Consider the following 14,208-nt stretch of genomic DNA (forward strand, 5'->3'; position numbering starts at 1 on the left):
TGGTCAGTGTACGAGATGCACGAACAGTTTTCGTAGGGTGAGTACTTTTTCATGTTGCACTGAATGCGGCAAGTAGAACTCGCCCATCCGCCCCTCGAGAGGCCTCCCCACCTGAAGCGACGAGGAGGTAGGGGCGCTCTGGCGGGATTTTACGGTACGTGTAGCCAATAAAAAAAGTTTTTACCAAGATTTTTTTGGATTTAAAATAGACAAAATGCATGATCGATAGTCAATGAAAAACGTAAAATGTTATGCTATGAATTCAGGGATCGATGGCCCACGCCTGGTAAAAAGAAAAGACCCCCCCCCCCCCACCAATAAAATTATACTGCGCATACTTGTACGCACGTAAATGTGCCATATCCGTATTTCCGTATTTACTAGGGTGTTCTATCCCCACGCAGCGAGCTATCGGTCCCAGCCCATTCATTGCATCTATTTATCGCAAGTTGGAAGGTGCCAAGAAGCGGGAGTATGGCGAAAGAGTTAACCAAGTTGAACATGGTTCGTTCACACCACTGGTCTTCTCCTCTTGCGGCGGAATGGGTCCAGAGGCAGCCATCGTCGTCAAGCGGATTGCTGATGCTCTGGCTTCTAAGCGCAAGGAGAGCTACAGCAAAGTCGTTTGCTGGATGCGCTGCTGCTTGGCTTTCTCTCTTGCTAGGTCTGCGATCCGGTGCGTTCGAGGATCACGCTCCGTTCGCCGCCGTCACATCAACCTTGTGCCTGTCGACCTCGTCCAGGCTGAGGCTCGCCTTGCTACGCATTAGACTGTCTTCACAGCCATTTTAGCTCCCTCCTTATTGGACTGTTTTCACAGCCATTGTAGCTTCCTCCGTATAAGACTGTTTTCACAGCCATTTCAGCTCATTTTCTCTCGGTACTAAGCTGTTGACCTTGCACTTGTGTTTATTTTGCCCGTACAATTACAAGATTAAGAGGCTTGGAATCAGGGAGTCGTCAAATAGTATTTGACGACTCCCTGCTTGGAATCATAAAAAAATAAAAATAAAATTTTTTTCGTATATACTAGTACGTACAGTCAACTTCGCTAATAACGACTGCGGATATAACGACAATTCGCGGATAACGACCGAATTTCCATGCCCAGAGCAAAGTCCCATCTAACTGTACACATTTTACTTCGGATATAACGGCAATACTTCGGATATAACGACTATCTGAATAACGACAATTCGCGTATAGCGACATGCTTTTAGTGCCCCGAGGTCATATTCACTGCTTGAATAACGACGTTCTGGGCTTTTGACAGCTATTTCAAGTACCTGTCAGTCAAGTACAATCATGTACATGTACATGTACATGTGCCTGTAATTTTTTTTTTTTTTTTTTTTTTTTTTTTTACTAAGGCATGCAGTAGTACCAGAACCTATGGTGATGGATATAAAGGCACACATGCAAGAAAATGCAGCCAAGGGGGGGGGGGCTTTTTCTTCCTTTTTATGTTGGCTTCAAAATTGTTGGATTTACCAGCACACCTACATGTATATGTACATACAATGTACATGTAGTTGTACAAGATAGTACAGTAATCATCATACATGTACATGTACATGTCTCTGGCCCTGTAGATGGCTCAAAAAGGCATACTTTTCAATTGATTTCCCTTGCATATTGAATTTTTAGTTCCTTTCAACTGCAATATGAAAATAAAGTACACATTGACATAGAGCAAGAAAAGAGCTTGATTTTGATATGCATGTCATACTATACAAAATATGGGTTCACATACATTCAAATGGGACTTCGGTTATAAGGACACTTCGCGAATAAGGACACTTTTCTGATGCCCCGCCGAATGTCGTTATTGGCGAAGTTGACTGTATACGCATTTCCTTTTCTCACCTTTCCGTTTTTGGCACATGGCACACAGACCCCCCATGCTGTTTTTTAATTTTTTAAATGAGACTTTTATCACAAAGCACGAAGAAGTGTAAAAACAACAGAAAATGATAAGGCACCCATTTTGATAATCCAGGGCCTAGGCCATATATAGGGGATCCCCGGGATGGCCCATGCAATTGGTACGAGGTGATCTGCTATTATGTAACATTTTACATTATGTAACAAATTGAGTAAATTATGCATTCCTCGGGTCTGTCGAGGCCAACCTGAAGTTTCTTTTATGGCCGTCTGGAGCTATCCCACCGAGGCTTCCGCCGCTTCAGCTGACAAAATATTGGCGTCATGGAAGGTCGGCAAGGCCTGTTGAAGCGTGCCCATTTCATAGGAACTGGATGAAATTAGTAAATTATGTGAATGTTGACGTCCCCCAGGTCAGTCATCATGTGTATGCCCCTAATTGCCTAAAATCGATAGAGCAATGTTACAAAGTGGTAAGCCTCAAAGTTCCGAACTCATGGTGGTGATATGTGGTTGGGAAATGTCTTTTGTATTCGATATATCCATTCGTTTATCAGGAGTGTTCAACAGCGACTATAGTCGAGGGGCATTGTTCTAAATTTTCGTTGCTGTTGGTCGCCTTGGCATCGACTAAAAGCCACGTGTTCATCATGAGTGTACGCATTTCCCTTTTCGCATACGCACATACATTCATCACTCAAGATCGCGGCCCCTTTGACGCTTCATTTTGCTTGACATGTGCAAAACAGGAAGTTGTACTACTCCCTGGTGCAAAATATCTCCGAATTCTTCGAGACCCGTTCTTGAGTAATTCCACTTTCTTCCTTCTTTTCTTCTTCTTCTAGAAGCTAGAGAATATAAGAACGCACCCTAACTATCTCTTCATCTATCGATCTATCTATCTATAGTCTGTCTATCTGTCGGCCTGTCTATCCATCTGTCTGTCTGTTTGTCCGTCTGTCTGCCTGTCTGTCTGTGTATCTGTCCGTGTGCCTGTCTGTCTATCTATCTGTTGATCTGTCTATCGATATATCTTCCGATCTCTCGATCTATGAATCAATAAATCCATCAATCAATCTATTCGTCTATCTATCTATCTATCTATCTACTAGTACCTATCTTTCTATCTGTTGATCTATTTATCCACCTATCTATCTATCTGTCTGTCTGTCTATCTGTCTATGGATCTATCTGTCTACCGATCTATCTGTTTATCTGTCTATCGATCTATGGATCCATCTGTCTATTTGTTTTCATGGCAGCACTTTGATACTGTAACAGACTGATGAACTGATAGTGAACTGATAGTGAAGAATAATTTTTCAATGAACAAATGAGTTTATAATAATATGATAGAAGATGCGCGCGCAATAGCACGAGATAGTAACATGTATAAGGTGAGAACTAACACAAAGGTGACAACTATCACACCATTCCACTCCTCCTCCTCGAAGCCAGCAGGCTTCGGTAAAATACACAACATCTGAAATACAACTGAAGAAAATATTTAATGGTCTGGCCACTCAAGCGGAATATGCCATGATTATATGACGTGAGATGAGCAGATGTGAGTGATACGGAAATGCGAGGAGAATGTGTACAGGTACATTTCGACCAGTGCCAATAGAGGGGGTGAAGCAGCCGCGTACAGTAGCCCAACCTAACACGAGAATAAGGTGGAATTCAATGAATCAAGTCATTCAAGGCTCTTCAAATATTGTTGCAAGGGAATGATGTTTCGCCCAGATTCGTCCTGGAGGTTACCTACCGGCTCCCAGATTGCACAGGGGCAGGAGGACATCCCAATTGTCTTGTTTTAGATTCACAAACGATCGTAGCACATCTTCCACGACTCTATTGACGCGTTCTGTAAGCCCATCACTTTGAGGGTGATTAGCTGTGCTGAAACAGAGCTTCGTATTAAGGCTACTAGTATTGAAGACCTCCCGAAAAAATGCAGCTGTAAATCTTGGGTCTCCGTCAGACACGATTGTACGGCTCAAGCCGTGTAACCTGAAAATATTCTGAATATACAGGTTCGCGCTACCTTTGGCATCAATTGTGGATGAACAGGGAGCCAAATGAACATACATGTATTTCGTTAAACGGTCCACAAAGGTATAGACGGCATCATGACCCTGAGGGGTTTGGGGTAGGCCAACAATGAAATAAATTATCTTCCCATGAAGTCGGGAACTGAACTGCTAAGGATTGTAATAAGCCTGACCTTTCCTGTCCGCCTTTAACTCGTTGGCACATATCACATAATTTTACAGGCTTCTTCACGTCTACCAGTGTTTGTAAGCCCATCCGTGGCCAGTAAAGATGTCGAGCGTACAAAAGTACAATTGTACGATCCCGTCCCTGATGGCCCGCGGTGGTACAGTCGTGATGCTCCTGAAGTAGCTGAAGGCGCAGTTTTCCTGCCGGAATGCACAGCCGGTTGTTCCGTGACGACTTCAGAAAAAGGAACCCTGAATCCTTGGAGTACTGCTTATGAATGTTATCATCCGTACATCTCTCCAAGTCTCCATGCGCTCAATGATAGCAGAAAGGCTGGCATCCTTTGAATAGCCCGCCTTACTGTCGTTAGCTATCTGGGGGTTTATCTCTAAACCGTATTCAATTGCGTTGCACTCACACACGGAACTACTGGGTTGCAAATCGGGGCGGCGGGACAAAGGATCAGCCATATTGCTTTTCCCGGGCTGATGATGCACAGCACCCCTTTCTTCACTGGCTTCCACCGTTTGGGTGAGGTTGAGCCTCCGGGCAGTCCCTTGCCACGTGGTTGGGATTGCCGCAGGACCAACAGCGGCGACGATCGGGCTCTCCTTCTTGCACCCTGGCTGAAGCCGTTCTGCCTTGCAGAGGATTGCGTCATCTTGGACTAGTAGTTGATTGGTTCCTGGTACTGCCAAGAAATTGTCGGTCTCGGGCATACCAGCTCTGGCTTGCAGTCTCAGCTGCCTTGATGGCTTCCGGAAGGGATTTTGGGTGTTCCGTCAACACCTGTCTCCGTAACCCCAGCGGAAGCCCCCCAACAAATAATAGAGCCCTTGAATGCTCATCGATTTCAGGCACCTGCAGGCTCTGACGGGAAAAGAGTGTGATGTATTCGTCGAGACGGCCACGGTACTCCACGGCAAACAGTTTGAGTCTCGCCTGATCAGCATCATGCTGAGGCCCATATGTCTTCTCTAGCGCATACCGCATTGCTTCCCAATCTCTGTACCGCTCTCCACTGTCCAACGACGTCATGAGCCATATGCGGGCGTTGTCCTCCTGGCAGCATAGGTCAGCTCTAGTTCAGGAGAAGCGAAGCCGTGGGATTGCAAGGCGAGTTCCACTGCAAATACCAGGGTACCCCGTAAGGAGACCATAGGTCTGTGGGACTGCCCTAGAAAAATATGAATAAATACTACCCATTCTCGAAACTGCCACTGAAGGTTGGCGGTGGTCGAGCTGCTGTTCGATGGCCTGGGCCAGGCCCAGTTTGGGATTATCCCCGATAGCATCGGTGCTCTGGCTGTTCTGCAGCGAGAGTTGCTTCTTGAGGCAGTCTTGATATGGTCAGTTTATGCCTGTTATAGACTGTAGTTGGCCCCGGGCTCTCATTAGAGAACATACGGTACAGTACATGTGTATCGGCATAGGAAATACCGTTGACCGGATTGTCTAGGTAAACCAGCAGACGATGCCGAGACCTCAGGTCGGCAGAGCCATCAATGCCCCACCATCATTGCTGCGTCTCGGCGCAGCCCCTGCTCAGTAGTTGTCACGTTTGTCCTAGTCTCAGTACCATTGTTTTTCTTTATCATTGACGAGTTCGATACCGGTATGTGAACATGGTAAAAAAACAAAAAACAAAAAAACAAGCAGCAGCACCCCCCCCCCCCCCCACACACACACACAGGCTGAAAAAAGCCACCAGCCCTCTCCCCCTCCCTGGCCAAACACACACTCTGAAACAAGGCACATGACCTCCCCCCCCCCCCCCCCCCGGCCCAACAAACACACACGCACGCATATATGCATACACAACCAAGCATGGGTACTTCGAAGTAGAAGAGCAAAGTTCTTGATCACACGATACAAGAACGACGTCAGAATGTGCCACAAATACATAAGCTTGCAGCCATGCAAGAAACAAATCATGTGTGTGTGTATTCTAACTACAATGCAGCGACAATAATAATAATTATTGCTTGCCAGATTGACACCATCCATGATATCATGACAAATAATGATTATTATACGATAAAGGCCTCTTTTACGAGCAAACAGAATACAATTGACAGTGGCATGGCGAATGATTAGAACACAACACCAAAAAATGAAAACAATTGTATGTGTGAAAAAAACGCAAAAACCGGGAAAAAAACAAAAAAACCCAAAACCCCCCCCAGGAAAATACAAGGGCACTGTCCTATTATCATCCATGATATGAAAAGTATAATATCATGAGGCCGCAGTAGCAAGAAGTCGACATGCACAACAAGAAGACAAGTCAATACTTTATACAATCAAATACATGATTGACCGGTGAAAGTCTGATTATACCTACCTACTGTGGAGGTGATGGCATAGCAGCAGGAAAACTTGAGCTGCCGTAAAGTCTTGTATAAAAGCCGCGGCTTCTATGACTTTGTTGGTGAAATTTTGCAGGCTTCTCTATGAGACAGGCTTCTGTACAACACAGGTATTTCTATGTATGTCAACACTAAAACTGGGCTTATGTGTGATTTGATGGGCCCAGAATTGCGGCTTCTATTCGAGGGCGCTTTTATTCAAGTGCGGCCTTTATACAAGATTTTATGGTATACGCTCGTGGAGCGTTGACGTGAACATGTCAGCATGTCAGACTGAGGTATGCCGACGGGATTACATGTATAGCCCTGAACGGGCATTTGCTAGTAACAGAGATTATGCAGCAACAGAGATTATAGGCTCTATAGCCTTGAACGGTCACTTCCGAGCAATAATTGAGAAAGTTCTGGCGTCCGGGGTAAGCAGAAAACTTGCGCGAAGTGCCTCTGAAGAGAAATCATGGACGGCTATCTATAGCAGTCTCTGATGCAATTTATTTATTATATTCCCAATGTAGTGAATTTACCCATGTCAGCCTGTAGTGCATACATGCACAATTGAGTCAGACAATGCGCATGAAAGTGAGACCGGATGATCGACCTGGCGTGAACACCTACGACAGCATCGCTCTGCTGAGTACAATGTTATTTAAAAAAAGCAGTAGCTGTGCTATATGATCAGCATTTTAAAGAATGCGACACGATAACATGTCCCGCAGCAGAACATGCAGAGGAAATTGATAGGTTTCGATAAGGCAACCAGTACGCTGATCTAGTCAATGGTATCGTGGGGGACTCGCAATCAACAAGTGCCGGTTTGCAGCAAAATCAGACGACTACATAGGGTGGATACGACAAGGATAACTTTGGTCAAGATGTTGCTGCTGCTGGGGCTGCCGACTGCGACGCCTGCAGGTGATGGTAATTTGGCAATATCTTCGTTAGGAAGTCCAGCTGTAATGTCGGTGCCTGTGAGTTGGACACGGTGGAAGAGAAAGAGCGAGAGACAGAGAGAGAGACAGAGAGAGAGACAGAGAGAGAGAGAGAGAGAGAGAGAGAGAGAGAGAGAGAGAGAGAGAGAGAGAGAGAGAGAGAGAGAGAGAGAGAGAGAGAGAGAGAGAGAGAGAGAGAGAGAGAGAGAGAGAGAGAGAGAGAGAGAGAGAGAGAGAGAGAGAGAGAGAGAGAGAGAGAGAGAGAGAGAGAGAGAGAGAGAGAGAGAGAGAGAACAAAAACCTAAAGCTAAGTTGTGGTAGAGTGCCAAAATTGTGAAAGAAAGGAATTACTCTGCGACCAGAATAGCTACATCCTTTGGAGATCATGGAGAGCAGAGCATACACCGTCGAAAACTCAAAGTCAAGACCAATTGCACATGACCAGATACAAATTTCAAGCACTTTCAAGGCATTCAACGTCCTGTCCAAATCATCTGACCGTAGAGCTAATCACAGCTAGACAAAGAAAGGCACAACCAAGGGTAATTTATTACTGCTAGATAGGAGGTAGCAAACAATAATGTGTTTTTCTTTACCTCAATCTCCTGCATGCAAGTACAAATAAGAACTGGCTCAGTGAAGAAGACAGTGACACACACACACACACACACACACACACACACACACACACACACACACACACACACACACACACACACACACACACACACACACACACACACACACACACACACACACACACACACACACACACACACACACACACACACACACACACATGTACACACACACACACACAAGTACACCCACACACACACAAGCACACACCATGTATCATGTACCACCAAGAGTCCATAACGGACTCTTGGTACCATGTATACACCAAGAGAAGCACGAAAATCTGCAAATGCACTGGCTGTGCACCCACAGATTTTCTCTTTATACCAACGATAGCGAACAAGATCTGAATGAGACAGATCAAGACTTGCGCCAGATCACTGTCTAATCCACACAACTGGCGAAACCATGTGAATCGACCACCAATGCACACCTGGTCTACACCATATGGAGCACATCGGAAAAGGACGGCCAAGACAGTTACCTATGCACACCCTACACTTGCTGGGGTAACCAGTATAGATAGCACGCTGCTTTGATAGAAGCAGACACTAGATGCATTGGTACCTTGAAGTGAAATTGGAGTTACTTTACCAACCAGCCTCGGCTACTGAGTACTGGGAACCCAGAACCAATAGATATACCAACAACCTCAGCCATGACAGCTATTATAGTAACGACACACTGGATTGTGAAGCCGAAATTTGTCCAACTTCCAAATGCTTTGGCAAGAGGGTAGCCCACACAGACACACACACACACACACGCACGCACGCACACACACACAAACAAACACACACAAATCCACACAGGCACGCCAGGATGTCAGGTTGTACACATGACCTCCTCAGCAGTAAACACACGTTGACGGCCAAAACGTTAGTCCGGGTATGGCCAGAGCAAACGGACGGGTTCAGATTGGCCTACACACGCACGCACGCATGCACGCACTCACGAATGCACACACATGCACACACACACACACACACACACACACACACACACACACACACACACACACAGTGACACTGAATTTGAAGAAGGAACAACGTACTCATCGGGCATGGATGACCACTTCGTCCTCAATCTTGCCTTTCCATACGCTGGCTGCTCCAATTGCTCAATATCTGCAGTCTCTTCAGCATCAGACCTGCTGCTGCCATCCGTAGCCTCTGCAATCTTGTCAACTGACGCATCAGCCTCAACTGCACTTGTATATTCTGCGTTGTTCATGGCAAGGCACACTGCTGCCTCTGTACAGCAATACAGAAACAGCAACAGTATTAGTGGCACAGTCTCTAAGAGCTCACAAACTAGTCAAGGGAGAGGGGATAAGTCTCTCAAGCAAGCGAGTGTGTAACAGCCTGTTAACCCTACACACTACAATATCCTTGCTACACTCAACCCGAGGGCGTGAGTGCAGTCAACTTTGTGTATACAACACTCGGCCGGGCATCAGAAAAGTGTCCTTATTCGCGAAATGTCCTTATACCCGAAGTCTCATTACATGTATTTTATAAAATAAGAAAGAAAAGAATAATAATAATAATAATATGCATACAGGTAGAATGGACTTTGCTCTGGGCATGGAAATCCTGTCGTTGTTCGCGAATTGTCGTTATATCCGCAGTCAATTCAGGCGCGTGCACCGGTGCCCTTCAAGGGGGGGGGGGTTCCGGTGTCCTCCCCCAGGAAATTTTCAAAAAATGAAGCAAAATACTGCATTTTGAGCGAAAAAAGGGTGGTTCCGGGCACCCAGGAACCCATACGGGGCACGCACCTGGACTCATTATTAGCAAAGTTGACTGTAGTTACATCACTGTTGCGGTCAGCACAGCTCACTGCGCGTGAAGTGGTACTCGTCCACATCATCGTGATCGAGACAGCACTACAGTCCATTCATCGGAAACAGTCCCGCTGGCTTTTGAAAGTCCGATTTGGGGCGAACTGAGGATAAAAAAAAACACTTTAAATCTCCAAAATCAGCGTTTGAGATATTCTTCTCCATACATTTTGCCATGGTAAACCTATCCCAATTTGGTAAAACCTGGCTGAATTTCTATTTCCCTGTCCTTGGACTTTTCTGGCCTCAAATGTGGCAAGGAGTAATTGCACGGGTCACACAACGCAGGATGTACTGTTGTTTTCACGATATCTACAACTATGTGCGGGACACACAACAAAGTTAGGGTGCCAGTTTCCAATCAATGGACTGTAAACGCACTGCCTGTTACCAGTGCAGGTTTTGAACTGGGGACCTCATGTCGTCATGATTAACAAGCAAACCTACAAACCAGGGAGTCGTCAAATACCATGGTATTTGACGACTCCCTGCTACAAACCTATCGGCTACAGTAAACCGTGAAATTATTGCGATGGTCTAATTTCTGCGAAATTCGCGACCGCGTGGAAATCGCAAAATTTAGACAGCGCGAAAAGGAGATCCATAAAAGGTTTTAGCATGAATGCCACAGTAGCAAATTCTGCAATCGCAAAATTAAAACCTCGCAAACCTGTCCGGATTCTGAAAACGAGAACTAAAAACGCCGCGAAAATTTCACGCTTCACAGTACACGCCGTGGGTCGTACAAAGCACATCTTTTCGAGCGTGTCTTTTTTGTTTTTTGCGAAATTTGCATCCCACATGAAATCACGAAGATATGCGCACACAACGCCCACACACGCCCAAACACGCACACGTACGCGCACGCACACACACACACACACACGTGCGCACATACACGCCATGTACCATGTATACGCCCATCGCAAGAGAAGCATGCAAATCGACAAATGCACTGGATGTGCGCCCACAGATTTTCTCTTTATAGCAATGATGGCGGATCTGATTCTGAATGAAACAGATCAAGACAAACGCCAGACAACTGTCTTATCCACACAACTGACGAAGCCATGTGAATCGACCACCAATGCACACCTGGTCTACACCACACGAAGTACATTGGCATAAACCTGCCAAGACAGTTACCTATGCACACCCTACACTTGCTGGGGTAACCAGTATAGACAGTACGCTGCTTTAGAAACAGACACTAGATGCACTGGTACCTTGAAGTGAAATTAGAGTTACACACACACACACACACACACACACACACACACACACACACACACACACACACACACACCAGGGCCGGAGGCAGCTCCCATGGAGCGGTGCGACCAAGTGCCTTCCTGAAGGGGGTGTGGGGGTCCTCCCCTAGAAAATTCTAGGAATTTAGAAGGCAAATCGTGCTCTCTGGGCACATTTCGGTGTATCTTCTAGCCCCTGGGTAGATCTACAACTTGCAAGCCTGATATTCCAATGCAGAATACACTAGTTTCAGACTGTGCATCTATGATAGTTCACTGTACGTAGAGTGTTGCTGATGAAAGGGTACTAGTAGTCAGTATTTTACGACTCCCCAGTGTACAAAATCATACATCGAAACTTTTCCTCCCCGGTTTTGGACGTTCCAAGTGGACCGGCGTTTTGAGAAATTGGTAACACCATGGCCGTACCGGCCGCACCAGTGGCACCGACCCTTCACGTACCCCCCCCCCCCACACACACCACACACACACACACACACACCACACACGCACGCGCGCGCGCGCACGCACGCACGCACGCACGCACGCACGCACGCACGCACGCACACACACACACACACACACACACACACACACAGTCACTCGGATTCAACAGACTGTGGTTGTCCCCTGCATGCTACGCCAGACACATTACGTCACTTAGAATTTACAACCACGTTAAGAAAAAGAGAAAAAATCATCTCCCACGTAAACTTTATCTTATTCAATTCCAACAATTAAAACTAAGTTGCCTTATAAAATTTAACCTTAATACTATCCGCTGATCTGCTACGCACATCTCTCAACTCCATTGTGGGATACGCCAGCATCAGTGACAAGTGATTAGCGTGGCACTTGCGTAACCCATCAGTACGCAGAGCTCCCAGCAGTTCGCGCATACATGTAGCAGCGGTTGTATTGCAGTTCCAATCATTCAGTTCATGCTGACAACATCTGAGCGTCTCCATCGTCAACAATACAATGTACTGTACCCACAAAGGACGAAACAGTTCTGTCCGCAGATTGAGTGCAATTATTTACACAATAATGAATTATTTTTCTGTTCATGAGGTCGAGGATCCATATCCATGATATCGGCATGCCTTCCGCGCTAGCGCTCGAACACAGCAACGACGTACAGTCTTACTCTTAGTATGGCCCGGTCACGTCGAGACTAGTACTAGTAGTAGTAGATCTACTCAGTAGTAACAACAACTACTCAAGGCAGTCAAGGCGACCACAGTCAGTGTGCAAGTACAAAACGCAAAACTGCTTCAGACAGTGTAGAAAGAAAAGCCAGCTTTGAGTTTGAGTTTGAGTGTTACGGGACAGACAAAGTCCAATGCCTTTGAGTTTGACTGTTATTGCGAGATATTGAAAATAACATTTAAGTAGCTGAGTTTGGAATCTACCACTACCAGTGTTTCTTCGCGGCTGAAAACCAGCAGCACACACTAGCATTGAATAGGACGAATAGAAACAAGGTAATTTTATGCTGGTAGGTGTTGGTGTGTGAGCCATTCAGCGTCATGGCGAGCAAAGTGGAGAACAGCAGTCGTAATGACTATGAAGCAAAGTGCTCGAGTCAGGATAGCGGTGAACCTGCAGCAAACGGGTCTGCCAGCACACAAGCAAGTCTTGCCACTGGTCGAGCAGATCAGGTAAGAAACATACCCGAGGCAGTGTGCAGGTTGAGAGATTTGCTAGTTGAGAAATATGTAAGCGCTACGGTAGATATGGGAGAAGGCATGGTTGAAGAAGGGCTCAACGAACCCAGCGTTTCAGACGTGCAAGTGAAACTGATCATTTTGTCGAGACCCGAGCTCCGAGATCAGTTCCGTAAGGCGAGTTTTGATTCGATTGGCGACGTGTGGCGTGTGGAGCATGTTTTCACCAAAGCGGCCAGTAGCTTGGAGAATATCTCACTGGAAAGTCTCTTCGATCTTGACAAAGAGCAGATGCTGGAGTTCTCTAGCGGTGGTCGAACCTATCGCATCTTGGTTGTAGCCAGTGCTGGCTGCGGCAAAACATTCGCCTTGACCAAAGTGGCTCCATTGAAATGGGCCCAGAATGAAATGTGGACGTCGTTTGACCTGGTGGTAGCGCGAAAGCTGCGACACAAGGAGGTGAGAGAAGCGACGAATATATGCTCTCTGCTGGGTGTGGAAGAGCTGGGAGAGTTTACGAGCGACGAGCGCAAGAGCATCGATGGCTTTGTACGCCAGCAAGCGCATCGAGTGTGCTTAGTATTAGATGGTCTTGATGAGATCCGCCTTAGTGAGTGTAGTGGCTTTGTTCGTGACGTCATCAACGGGTCTAATGTGAAGGGGCTTCGTCTGGTAGTGACGTCACGGCCGTGCGTTGAGCTACTGAGCCTGTGTGATCAAAAGCAGTTTGATCGGCGTGTGGAACTTGTGGGTTTCCGGCAGGAGGATGTAGAGGAGTACATCGGAAGGGTGCTGAGATCAGCGGAAGAAGCATCGGCACTGGTAACGGCAGTACGGCGTGACCAGAACCTTGCCAGTATGATGGCTACACCATTCCTGGCCATGCAGACGTGCAAGATCTTCCACTGTCGTAAGCGCACTCTGCCCCATTGTCTCTCGGATATCTTTGAGATGATGACCATCCAAGTAGCAGAGCGTCACACCGGTGAGTCGTACAAGAATTGGAATGCGATCCCCGCTCGTGTGCGGTCCCTCATCCTGGATCTCGGAAAGTTCTCTTTCAGCATGCTGATGAAGCAGCAGCTGATATTCACTGATGCTGACCTGGAGGCACGTTCGATTGCCAGAGAAGCAAAGTCACTGGGCCTTCTTGTACTTGCCGACAACAGCAGCAGGGATAAGGACCGGTTATGGATGTTCAGCCATCTGACATTACAAGAGTCTCTGGCTGCTCGCTATGTGGCTGTACACAAGACAACAACATTGGCACATGTTGTTCGCCTGGTTGAGTCACTGGGACCCCGCACCAGCCACTTACGCACTTTCTGGATGCTGCTGACGGCTCAGCTGGACGCGGAGAAGGCTGACTGCTTGATCAACGGTCTACTTACACGGAAAAAGTCA

The 14,208-nt window shown here is 46.6% G+C and overlaps 1 long non-coding RNA gene across 1 annotated transcript; it reads right to left on the bottom strand.

Moving 5' to 3' along the window:
- Positions 1 to 5,949: 5,949 nt before the first annotated feature.
- Positions 5,950 to 12,210, bottom strand: LOC135824952 (uncharacterized). The gene is made up of 3 exons (XR_010554984.1): positions 11,935 to 12,210; positions 9,099 to 9,297; positions 5,950 to 7,442 (listed from the first exon to the last, which is right to left on the bottom strand). It is a non-coding gene; the product is annotated as an uncharacterized LOC135824952 (long non-coding RNA).
- Positions 12,211 to 14,208: the final 1,998 nt, after the last annotated feature.

The sequence above is a fragment of the Sycon ciliatum genome, chromosome 9 (assembly GCF_964019385.1).
Source record: "Sycon ciliatum chromosome 9, ocSycCili1.1, whole genome shotgun sequence".
NCBI classification, from domain to species: Eukaryota; Metazoa; Porifera; class Calcarea; order Leucosolenida; family Sycettidae; genus Sycon; species Sycon ciliatum.